The sequence below is a fragment of the Microtus ochrogaster genome (assembly GCF_000317375.1).
Source record: "Microtus ochrogaster isolate Prairie Vole_2 chromosome 14 unlocalized genomic scaffold, MicOch1.0 chr14_random_1, whole genome shotgun sequence".
Lineage (NCBI taxonomy): Eukaryota > Metazoa > Chordata > Mammalia > Rodentia > Cricetidae > Microtus > Microtus ochrogaster.
In genome coordinates this window covers 17355712-17368322 of record NW_004949096.1, presented here as the reverse complement: position 1 = coordinate 17368322, position 12611 = coordinate 17355712, and the positions used below count along the sequence as shown (strand labels likewise).

Genomic DNA, 12611 nt, shown 5'->3' with positions numbered 1-12611 from the left:
GTGTGTGTGTGTGTGTGTGTGTGTGAGCATAGGACCATGAACACCACAGCACACATGTGGAGGTCAAAGGAGAACTTGGAAAGTCAGTTCTTCCCTTCCACCATGTGGTTCTGAGGGATCAAACTCAGGTCACCAAGCTTGGTGGCAAACTTGAGCCTTCTTGTTGACCCTCATCTTGCATTTGTATGGGTTGTAGTGCTCACCTCCAGGGTCCCGCATACAAAGATCATCACAGACCTGACTATCTGAGCCCTCTTCTGTACTCCACTATAAGTGGTCTCGTTCCACTCCTGTGACTGAAGACAATCTCATGCAGAGAGGTGGGTGTTAAACCCTCTGCCCAGGGTGAACTATGCCGGAGTAATAGCTGCATGTGTGCACTGGATATGGGGCTCCCAGAATCTTTCTGGACAATCAGTGGATGAGATAACGCTGGACTGGGAAAAAGGAGAACTCGGGGAAGCATGCAGTCTCCTCTATATGGGCAGACCTTGACCAACCCACTCAAGACCCAAACGGAACAAAAGGCCTAAGTGCCTCCTCGTGAGAAGCTGATGAGGAGCAGCACACGGGGACCCTTCCTAGCCGGCAGCACTGAGGCCTTTATTAAAGAGGCTTCCAGCAACGCTGCTCCTCCTCGTCACCTTCCACCGTGGGAGGACACAGCATGCCCTCTGAAGGAACTGTGGAGACACAGTCTTCACTAGATAGTTTAACCCAAATCTGACACCTCAGTCTTAGTCCCCAGCCTCTACTCAGGAGGGGGCAGGGGCATTTTTTTTAAAGTATCCAGCCTTGAGTATCTTGTGATAGCAAAAAATGGACTAAGCCACTAAGTGAAAAAAGACTTCACCAGCTTGACTTCCTGACCCAGAACACTGGCTCTCCTTCCTTCCTCTCCGGCCCGCAGACGGAACCCTGTACCATTGATTCTACTGGATCTCCAGCTTGCCAAGTGCTGGCCCTGGTATCTCTCAGCCTCCATCCTTGCAACACACACACACATATACACACATACATACACACACATACATACAAATACACACACATGCACACACACACATATACATACACACATACACAAACATACACATATGTACATACATACACACATACATACAAATACACACATACACATACATACACACACATACACATACATACATACAAATACACACACATACACATACATACAAACACACATACACACATACAAATACACACATACACATACATACACACATACATAAAACACACACACATACAGACACATACACATACACTGTTGGTTCTTATTTCCATTCCTATGTGAAACCCTGCCTATGCCTAGGTATAGAACCAATTGCTTTCTCACTTGAGAGAGCAATAAGCATATGAAATTTGAAATAAAAAACAGGACAAGGCTGGAGAGATAGCTCAGCATAGAAGAGCACACACTGCTCTTGCAGAAGAACTGAGTTTGGTTCCCAGCAGCCATGTGAGGCAGCTCATAACTGTAACTTCAGGAGATCCAAAGCCTCTGGCCCCCTCAGGCAACATCATTCATGTGCACACACCTACACACATTTATATAAATAAAGACAAATCCTTTTTTAAAGCATTTCTACTAAGACACAAACAAAAGAAATACTTTAGTACAAGACCCGTTTGGAAAAACATAAAACTCTGATGAGAAGAACCAAAGAAAAATAAAGCATAAAAGGACGGTCCACGTCCGTGGGTATGAGGGTGGCCCACGTCCGTGGGTACGAGGGTGGTCCACGTCCATGGGTACGAGGGCGGCCCACGTCCGTGGGTACGAGGACTCACTACTGCCCACTTATCAAGGATTCCCAACTAGAACTCCAGGCTTCAACAGAATCTGGCCAAAGTCCCTCAAGACATTTTGTGGATAATAACAAACGGATTTTAGGATTTTATATAGGAAAGGCAAACAAACACGCTAGTTAACCGGGAAAATCAACGGTGTTAAATAACCAAGGCTGGGAACAGAAACTGCTGATGCTAAGACACATTGTACTTCCAGAGTAATCACGACCGTGTGGAACCGGCCAAAGAGCAAACTGGTTAATGGAATAGACGTGAGTGCAGACATGGACCTCATAAATCCTGTCAGCTGGTATCTGACAAAGAAGCAAGGGTGACATAATAAAGAAAAGAGTCTATACAACCAGTAGTACTTAGAAAGCTAGATGCTGCACAAAAACCATCCCCACCATTGTTACCATCACCATCATAATCATCACCACAATCATCACCATCATAATCACCATCATCACAACCATCAATATCATCATACTGCTATCATCATAATCACCATCACACCATCACATTTGCTAACATCACAGTCACCACCACCATGATCATCAGAACCATCACCATCACCATGATCATTACCACCATCACCATCACTACCACCATTATCATTGTTACCACTACCGTCACCATCAAAATATTCATCAGCATTATTTAAACAAAGGCCTTTAACAGTTAACAGAATTTAACTCAAAATGAAGCACATACCTAAATGTAAAATGTGAAACTATAGAGAAAAACATTTAAAAAAATAAAAAAAGCTAGATAGCCCTGCTCAGCGTTGTAATCAGACCTGGAAGTCCAGCACTAGGGAGGCTAAGGCAGAGAATTGCACGGTGGAAGCCAGCGGGGACCATGTGTCTTATGAAGAAAGAGAAGAAAGAGAGAGGGAAGAGATGAGGGAAAGAATTGAGTTCTTAGTCCTGAGAAGACACGGATTTGATGGCCATGCTTGGGACTCAGTGATCAGCCCAGACTGTGATTGGATCAGAGACACCCTGGAATTGGCAGCACTGTGAAGACAGGAAAAGATATGTAGGTGCTGGGGCGGGGGGAGGGGAATGGCCGGGTGGGCCCAAGACACCTCTAGAGGGGTGACATTGTCCTGTGGACGTGCCGTGTTTGTTCTCATTTGTCAGACCCTTCACGTGAGCTTCAGATTGTGGCAGTGACAGGTCAGCGAGTACTCACTGACCGTGACACCGTCTCGATGAGGTGTGTTCTCTGTGGGGAGCTGCGTCCGTGGAGATGGCAGGCATGTTAGCAAACTCCCCATCTTCCCTCCAGTCTGCTATGAACCTGAAAGTTCTCTGGGAAGTAAGATCCATTTAGAAAGAAAATGAATGAAAAGCATCAGATCCCAGATCTCTTTCATCGAGTCTAGAGTGTCCTTCCTTCATGACGTGAGAGGCTTGCTCCTTTCCCTGCCTTCAGTGGCTCTTGGGACAGGTGACAAATGGTAACGGCTCACACAGTTGCACCACCAGCTGGGCCAGGCTTCTCCCTTTGTTGGCAGGATGTTTGAAACAATATTTTATTCTATTTTTTTCACAAGGAAGAGGCAGCTGGGTGCAGAGCAGGTCGGGAGACTTAGAAGAGGTCCGTTTCTACTGCTGCTTGTTGTGTGACCTTAGGCTGGTCACTTGCCCTCTCTGATGCTGACAGGGCCCTTCCTCCCCGACTTGGTCTGCAGTTGAAGCCTTTCTCGAGCTGTGATTCTCAGCTCCAATTTGCATCATTATTAAATGGTAGCGGCTGCGGCTGCTCATCGCTGCTGCTGCACAACAGAGAGAATCAATTTGCTCGCTGGGGAAATGAAGACATTATTATCTCTCCAAGATGTCCAGAAATAGGGACGCTACTCAGCAAGCAGGCCTGTCTGCCTGGCTCCGTGACAACTGAGCCAGGGATCTGGAGGCTCCCAGGTAAAGGGTCCGCTTGGCCTTGCCTCCTGTAGGGGACACAGGTGTGTCACCCCCAGCGAACCTTTACTTGTGTAGACTTAAAACTGAACTTGAGGGGTTAGAGAAATTGCTCAGGGCTTAGAGCACCTGTGGTTTACTGAGGATAAGGACTTGGTTTCAGCACCCACATGGTGGTTCACAACCAGGGAACCTGGTGACCTCTCCCCACCTCCACAGGCACCAGGCACACAAGTGGCGCACACACTCAGGCAAAACACGAATACACACAAAAGAAATCTAAAAATACATAAAACAAAATAGCAACTCAGGAATTTGTAAAGAGAAGAGGGCACAGATCTGGGCTGAAAGCCTCCCAAAGGGGCAGAAATGGTAGGGCTGTTGTGAGTTACAGGTACGCACAGGAACAGCCTAAGCTGGAAAGCTCTGGAAGGTACTGGTGAGTGAGAAGCAGACCTGGGTGCTGAGACTCTGTCCCCAGGCACAGAGCCAGGAGGACACTAAAGGAGAGACTTGTCTGGAGGATGCTCCTGTAGCTATGCTCTGGCTGGAGGCCCTGAGTCAGGCTGTGTGGGGCTGGCAGCAAGACGATGACATCACCTTTGGGAACACTGGTGCTCCATCATCCTCACTGCCCTAAGGGCACAGCTGCCCCTGAGCATCTTCCCAGGCTTGGGGATGGGCTGAGACCATCACCCAGGCTGGAGTTCTCCCTCAAGCCCTGTGCCATCATGCCTAGGGATGGACCATTGGAAAAGGTCCCCAGCCACAACGAATCCCGATTGCAGCTTGAAAATGTGCAGTGGGGAAGCGGGAACCCCATCAGGATGTGGGACTCACTGTACCTCAATATCACACCCAACACCAAGGACATAAGTTTTCTCTAGAGTAAGGCTGGGCTCTGAGGCTGAGGAGCGGAGTGACCCAGGCTGAGTCTGCCCAGAGGAGGGGTACAGGAAGTCATTCCAGAAGGAGGCCAAGGTAGCTGGAGCCCCTCAACCAGCAGATGAGCAGGACCAGGGCTGGTATGTGAAGAGCAATAGCCACACTTGTTCTCTGCAACCCCAGAAAGCAGATTCAAGCCAGGCAGAAGCATACAGGTTCCTGCTCAGCCCATTAGAGCCACTCCCCACAGCAGCACGAATCCCTGAGGGTGAATAAGAACCCCAGGGACAGACCCAATCAGTTGAGTCACCATTAAGCTACTCCAACTCTTTGCAAGGCTGACCCATTGGGCCCTTTCTCAACCCTTTATATGAGAAGAAATGGAGTTTTGATCCCCCTTTTAGAGCCAGGGAAAGAGCTCAGAGAAGTTTAGTGACTTGGCCAAGGTCACACAGGAAGGTAGAGCTATCACAACACTAGGTCTAATTCCCTATAGGAGCAGAGAGGAAGTTGATCAAGGCCACCCGTCACCTCTGAGATCTTACAGAGTGTGTGGGATTCTTGGTCTATCTGCCCTGCAGTCTCTCAGCTCCAACACAGCCCCCACCCACGACTTCTCCATCTTGTCAGCAGCCTCTCAGACGCCCCATCTCACCTGCTTGGAAAGTCCAGGCATGCTCAACCTTGGATGAACTCTGGAGTCTTTTGGGGGTACAGCAATAAGCCTCAGAATCACACACAGAGCTAGTCACCAAAACAAAGAGGAACTGGTCTAGGGACAGATAGATGTCCAGTAGAATGGAGTTCAAAGCCAAAAAATGAACCCACACCTAAAGGACTGACATAAAAGTAAACTCCCATGTCCATGATTGGCTCATTCTCAGCAGAGTAAGAGACAAACGGGGCAGGGAAGGACAGCGCTTGACGGAGCTGCGAAAGCTCCATCCTCTACCTCACAACACAGAAAAGTCAGGTCTCCTAAAGCAGCCAATGTTCTAAAAATAACTCTAGAAGTGCAAACTCCTGGAAGAAACCAGAGGTGGCTCTTCAAGACCTTGTATTTGGTAATGGATTCTTGGACAGGACATCAAAGAAGGCACGGACGACATCAACCAAACAAAAAAGAGCTCTGAGATTCCTCTGCTGGGGCAGAGGGGTCTCCATCACCTGCTCCCCTCCTGCCATCATCTGCTTCTTGTGGGCAGACTCTGCAGACTTCATAGAGGGCTGGCTGGCAAGATAGAAACCTCTCTCTCTCTCTCTCTCTCTCTCTCTCTCTCTCTCTCTCTCTCTCTCTCTCTCTCTCTCCTTCTCTCCCCCTCTCTCCTCTCTCTCTGTCCCTCCCTCTGTCCCTCCCTTCCTCTCTCTCCCTCCTCTCCCTTCCTTCCTCTCTCTCCCTCCCTCTCTCCTCTCTCTCCCAGTCTCTTTTCTTCCTCTCCCCTCTCTATGTACAAGGTCAGACCCCTCTTGATCTTCTTGCCTCCCTCTCCCTGAGTGCTGGGACGATAGGTGATTGACTGGGAGCTTCTTTTGTCCTGTCTTGTGCACAGTATGCAAAGCTGGGTTAAGAATTAGTGAAGAGTGTTGCCATGCATGGAAGATGTGCCCTTTGGGTGTTCAACAAACAGTTTCAGGAGCAGGAGACCTGTACTGAGTTCTCCCCTAACCTCGTGGTAGACATGAGCCCTGGAGCAGGTCACTAACTTCTTGGACACCCAAATGGCTCCACCCATAGGAAGCCTAGGAAGCTGACTTTTGGGTATAGGTGCAACCTGCTGAAGGGTGATTGGGCATGATAGCTCCCAGCTTGGAGTAGAAGCTGGGAAAAGCAGCTCACACTCCTGATGGCTTCAAGCCCCAGTAAAACAGAGCTGAGTGCTCGCTGACACAAGCCAGACCCCTTTCCCAACCATTTTTAGAGCAGGCACAGGAAAAGGTACGTGTCTCCTGGGTAACATCACTGTTCATTGATAAACATCCACTCCTATGTCCGGAAGCCTGGATATTTTTAGGAAGGCCCACTGAGAGGCCACAGGACCCCCAGGAGGGCTGCCATTGTGAACACAGCAGGTAATTCCCAGTGCTCGTCACCCTCCCTCACCACACCTGATAATAGTGCTGAGGACACAGGGCGGATGAGAGGGCAGAACGAGATAGCCTGGGGAGTTCGTGTGACCTGGCCCAAAGAGGTACACTGTTCTCCTTTCTCAGAGAGGAGACATCATTTGCTCTGTAGGTATAGGTAGGCCCCAGCATGAGGTATCACCCTGTAGCTCCAGGCCTCCATCTGTTGCTCTGAGGCCATTTTATGTTGTTTCCTGAGACTAGTATTTGTCTGTGTCAGGCTTCCTGAGTCCCTCCTGAGGGTGACCCAGTAACATCTCCTGTTGCTTGCTGTGTTTGAAGAGACTGCAGGTGGGAAGCCTTCTCTGAAGGAAGGTCCTGGGAGGCAAGCTCTCTCCAATAGCTGAAGCCTCTGATAAAGAAAACTGGGCAGCTCCAGGCTCTGTATATATCTGTGGGGATCCAGGCTGAGGCTACTGCTGGAATCTGATGAGCTGGAGAACTGAAGGTGCCAAAAAGGCCACTGTCCACAAGAACCTCAGCCAACCCCAGCTTTTGCTAGCACCCAGCCTTTGATGGAAACCAAAATCACCCCAGGCAGCCAGCTGGATAGCACAAAAACGGCTGAGGAACTGAAGCAGTGATGAGAAAGGAGGTTGAGTGTTGGCCAGCCACGGATAGCAGGGACACGGAGAGTGGGGCCACGGAGAGCGGGGCCACGGACAGTGGGGCCACAGACAGTGGGGCCAGGGACAGCAGGGCCACAGACATTGGGGCCAGGGACAGCAGGGCCACAGACATTGGGGCCAGGGACAGCAGGGCCACAGACATTGGGGCCATGGACATCGGGGCCACGAACAGTGGGGCCACGGACAGTGGGGCCAGGGACAATGGGGCCACAGACATCAGGGCCATGGACAGCGGGGCCACAGACAGTGGGGCCACAGATAGCAGGGCCACAGACAGCAGGGCCATGGACAGTGGGGCCACAGACAGTGGGGCCACAGATAGCAGGGCCACAGACAGCAGGGCCATGGACACTGGGGCAGGGACAGCGGGGCCACAGACTGTGGTGGCCAGGGACAGAGGGGCCACAAACATCGGGGCCATGGACATCGGGGCCACGGTCAGCAGCAGCTAGATAGGACATACCCTCAGCCTACTGTACAGCAAGTCTGCCTGCTTTTCCTTTCCCCTGCTGACAGCAACCTTAGACATGGGGAAAACAAGAGAGGGCTCACACGAGAAACTGTGTGGGATACCTCTAGAATCTTCCTCATTTCATCTCTCCTCAGGATAATGCAAGGAGATGTTATTCTAATAGTTTTAAGGACAGAAAAATCAAGATCCTCGGGTATTTTACAAAAAGTTCAGTATAAAAACATAGAACCCCCCAGGACAAAAGAACAAACCACTTTCATGCTTCTAAGTAAAGGACCCAGATCGGTGGTTGCCATTCAGTCAGGGACTCAAACGCTGCCTCTCACTCAGTGCTACGTGACCTTGAGAAAGCATCTTGGCTTCTCTGACACCAAGTTTTCTCTTCTCTTTTAAAACGGAGGTAGAAATAGTGCCAAGATCGTACCCCAATGTTCACTGGTGGTTGCTGCTGGCCAGGAGACAGTAGGCCCGAATGCCTCATTCAGGAAGCTTCCATGAAGCCACTCAGCATTTCTGGGGTCTTGGAATCCCAGAGGCAGAACTCTGTCTTGTTATCATGCACAAGAGAACAGATACCTGTCCTATGATGCAAAATGTCACCCTCAGGGTGGTGAGAGCTCTAGAGAGCTCGAGACTGGGTGGATGCTAAGGGTGACCAGAAAGGGCTCATGGGAACTGCGTTCTCCTTAGAGAGCTACTTCCCACTTCCTGGATGGATCTCCTGCTGCTTCCGCCATCTCTGAATTAACATAAGGTACTGGAGATCTTGCCCTGCACCCCTAGAACTCAGCCCAAAGGCTCCCCCAGAAAGGAGGTCTTGGAGAGCAGGAAAGGGATGAGAACTTTGCTGCCACTATGTCGTGAAATCCTACCTCTTCCAGCTGTCCTCTTCCTCTCTGGGGAGAAACGGAGATCCCCTTGGAGTCTCCTGAGGCTGGCTAGAGGAAGAAGAGGGAAAGAAAGGGTTAGTGGGGCAGGTGTATGTGACTTCTGGGGTCACTTCTGACCCCCAGGATTCCCTTCCCCTCATGTCTGTACCGACAGAGACTGGCAGACCTGGGCACGGAGCCCAAGTTTCCCAGGATGGCATCCTCCATCATTCCAGCTTTCATCCCCATCTTCCATCCTACATGCCAGCCCCAGACAACATGGATTCATGCACCCCTGGCCCTGAACGGAGCGGAAACCCAGCCTCTGTGTGTTTGCTCTGAGCTGGAAAGGGGCTTTCTGAGTCACTGTGAGCAGAGGAACGTTCATCACCACCTGAGGAATGCAGGCTCTTTGGGAAGACCTCGAATTTCAGGTACTGTACAACCAGAGGAGACAGCATGGAGGGGATCGCGCAGTTCCACAGTGTGACCCAGAAGCCCAGCCCCTCCCTCTCTGGCTTTCCTGTCACTTTACAGGACAAGGATAAAATTCACCACATCCTAGTGACATCCTGGCTAGTCAAGACTTAGGCTAATACCAGGAACTGGCTTGTCACAGTAGAGCGGAATAAATAAGGCTTACAGCCACCGTAGCAGAGAGGTAGTGGCAGCAAGGTCACAGCTCTGACCCTCTAGCCACAAGAACTGAGCCAAACTGAGCAGTGGAGAAGGCCCTGTCACTGCACGCCACCTAAGACAGGGACCAGGATACCACCATGAGAAAGCCTGCCCACTCCATGTTGAAGACCCTGAATACAAAAGTTCACAAAATCTAAACAGAAAGTTTTGGCAGGGCAGGGACTAGATCTCAGATCTGGGGAGCCCAAACTGTCGAAAGTACTGGTTCCACGTGGGAGAGGCCCCAGTAGATCAGGGATGAGTTTAAGGTCCTCCTACATGAGAGAAATTCTCAGCATGTTAACTGGAGTGGAGTGGTATGGCTAGAGACTTGGTTTTAGTTGGCTATCTGTGCAGTACCATCAGGCAGTGTGAACCCTGGGAACCTCACGGATCATGAGCCAGAAGAGGGTCGCAGACGAAGGAATCTAAGGATCACACATGTTCTCATGTGTCAACATATACACACCATATATGCATATGTGCAGCCTTGGACATATGCACAAACACATGCACACATGATGCGTGTGCATGCACACAAAAGTGTGCAATCTCTCAGATACAGACACATGTGCATACACATGAACACACAGAAGTTTCATTTTGGAGGGATTTTTGTTTGTTTGTTTGTTTGCATTTTTGAGGCAGAATCTCACCCAGCCCAGGCAGATCTTCAACTCACTATGTATCTAAGGCTTGACCCTGAACTCCTGATCCTCCTGCCTCCACCTCCCCAGTGCTGTAAATTACCATATTTGCCTAGAGTGTTCATTTTTAGACACAGAAGTGACCATTCCTTACTTATTCATTGAAAATACTCAGAACATTGTCACAGCCTGAGGACTGTGACCCACACCTGCTGCTGTGTGACTGTGCCACACACAGCTCTGTGACACACAGAAACAAATGGAGTCTTGACACTTCAGTTGTCTGTGGTACTGCATCCCTTTGAGTGGAAGGATGCACACACTCTTGGCTCTTAACGTATCCCATGGTACCTCTGGACCAAACTTCTTTATCATCTGCTTATCAGATACCACAGCCATGTCCACCCCAGGCCAGGAGAACCTTGCTACCACCATGTTCTGGTGTGCTTGTCAGCACGTCTGTATCAGATAGACTCACAGTGAAGTACAATCAGAAGGGGCCTCTTGTCTTGCTTGTAGACTTAAAGCAAAGGTTCTGCTTCGGGGATGTCTGTTTTGGCCCTCTCCCAGGGGATGAGACACAGTGTCTCAGGACAAAGGGAGGAGTCTGACGGCTGGTGAAGACAGATGTCCAGGGTTCCACTGCCCGGGGCACCTCTGAGGAGCAGGAACTGCATTTACTGGCTCAGAACTGATAATGAGTTTTTATGAGCTCAGGGGAACACTCAGAACACGTATTAATGTCAAGCATGCCCGTCAGCCATGCAGCTTGAGCGAATGTCACACATTAACGAAATTAAAGGCTCCAGCCAGAAGCAGCTGCAGGCTTCATGTCAGGAGGTTGAACAAGGCCCGGCTCTGACAAAATCACTTTCCACATCAGGTGCTCCCACTGGAGCGTCTCTAGGGCAGACGGATCCCACCTCCCTGCACCTTAAAGGAGATAAACTGTTGCCACACAGCCAGGAAAGACAACCCCCTGCCAAGCCCTATCCCATGGAGGCCACTCTGTTGGGAGCCCATTCCCACCCCTTCTGCCCCCGGGGAGAGTGGTTGTCACCCATGTTCCATTTAGAGAACCCTTGGGAGACAAGAAAAAGGATTCCAGGAAACAAGTGTGGAAAGATGGTAGCCAGACGATGTGGGCAGTGACCCCTGACCCGATGAAATGAAAGGCCTGGAGTCGGGCGGGAGGGGCTCACTCCCACTCAGCTTCCACATTTGTAGGTCAGATTTATCTCCCCCTGAGGTCTGAGGCTTCCCTGGCTGAAACCAAAAACCAGCTCAGCAAGGGGCTTGAGCACAAGGGATCTACATACACAGAGTCTCAAAGCCTCACCTGGGAGAAAGAGCCAGGTTTGGTGACGTGGAAGCTGACGGGGGACTCCCTGAGAAAGGCAAAGATGGAGGCAGCAAAGAGCCTGACGCCAGGCTCCAAGATCATAATCACCGTAATTTTAAGTCCATCTAATAGTGCCAGTTAACTTAATTAATTATGACCTCACTTTTTATATGATACAGTCTGGTTTCTGAGATACTAAAGAGTAATTTTGAAAAAAGTGGTACTTTAAAATCTTCCACAGTGAAGCCGGGCGGTGGTGGCGCACGCCTTTAATCCCAGCACTCGGGAGGCAGAGGCAGGCGGATCTCTGTGAGTTCGAGACCAGCCTGGTCTACAGAGCTAGTTCCAGGACAGGCTTCAAAGCCACAGAGAAACCCTGTCTTGAAAAACAAAAAAAAAAAAACAAACTTCCACAGTGAGAGTTTGGATTGGAGGAACTTGTGGTAGTCTCCCCCCCCCATACCTTTTGATTTAAATACAGGAGGTTGGGGATGGAGAGATGGCTCAGCAATTAAAAGCATTGGCTGCCCTTGTAGAGGACCTAGGTTTGATTCCCAGCACCTACCTGGCATCTCATAACTATAACATTGGCTCTAGAGGATCTGATGACCTCTTCTGGGCTCCTTGGGGACCAGACACACATTTGAAGCATACACATGCATGCAAACAAAACATCTCACCACACACATATTAGACAAATAAGTAAATATATCAAGCTGGCGTAACAAGCTGTACCCCTTTGATAATGACCCCTGCCTTTGGAATGTTGCCTCCTGCGTCCTCACAACACAGAACCATTATGAAACCAACATGACATCCACTGCTCTGTGGTTTCCCAGGAAGCCTTCCTCCTCTAGCTCCTTCTTCTAAATCTTCCATCCCCATGGCTACCCATGTCCACCCATGCTCAAGTTCACGATTGCCTGTCCACTGGCTGCAGAGGGCATCAAGGCTTTGCTGCCAGTGTCCAGCTTCCGTTCCCTCCAGCCTGCTGTCTCGGCTGTCACAGAGATCATGGTATCTGTCTGCAGTGGTCTCCTTCTGTCAGTATACAGATCTTTATCATCTGGTTCCCCACTGACCTCCAGGCCCGTCTTCAGGTCCTCACAGTAGGACACATGCTTGTCAAACTGAACTCACCTAAACCCTGCCATCATGCTGGCTCTGCCTTACTCATGTTCTCTCTTCCTGGAATTCTTTGTCCTTTTCCAACTTGATGTGGGAGTGT

At 50.0% G+C, this 12611-nt stretch overlaps 1 protein-coding gene across 1 annotated transcript in view; it reads right to left on the bottom strand.

The window, feature by feature from the left end:
• Tspan18 (tetraspanin 18) overlaps positions 1–8775 on the bottom strand; it is a 114871-nt gene extending 106096 nt beyond the window's left edge. The window contains exon 1 of the mRNA XM_026787713.1: positions 8720–8775. The gene's annotated coding sequence lies outside the window, so the exon portion shown is untranslated. The remainder of the gene's footprint in view (positions 1–8719) is intronic.
• Positions 8776–12611: the final 3836 nt, after the last annotated feature.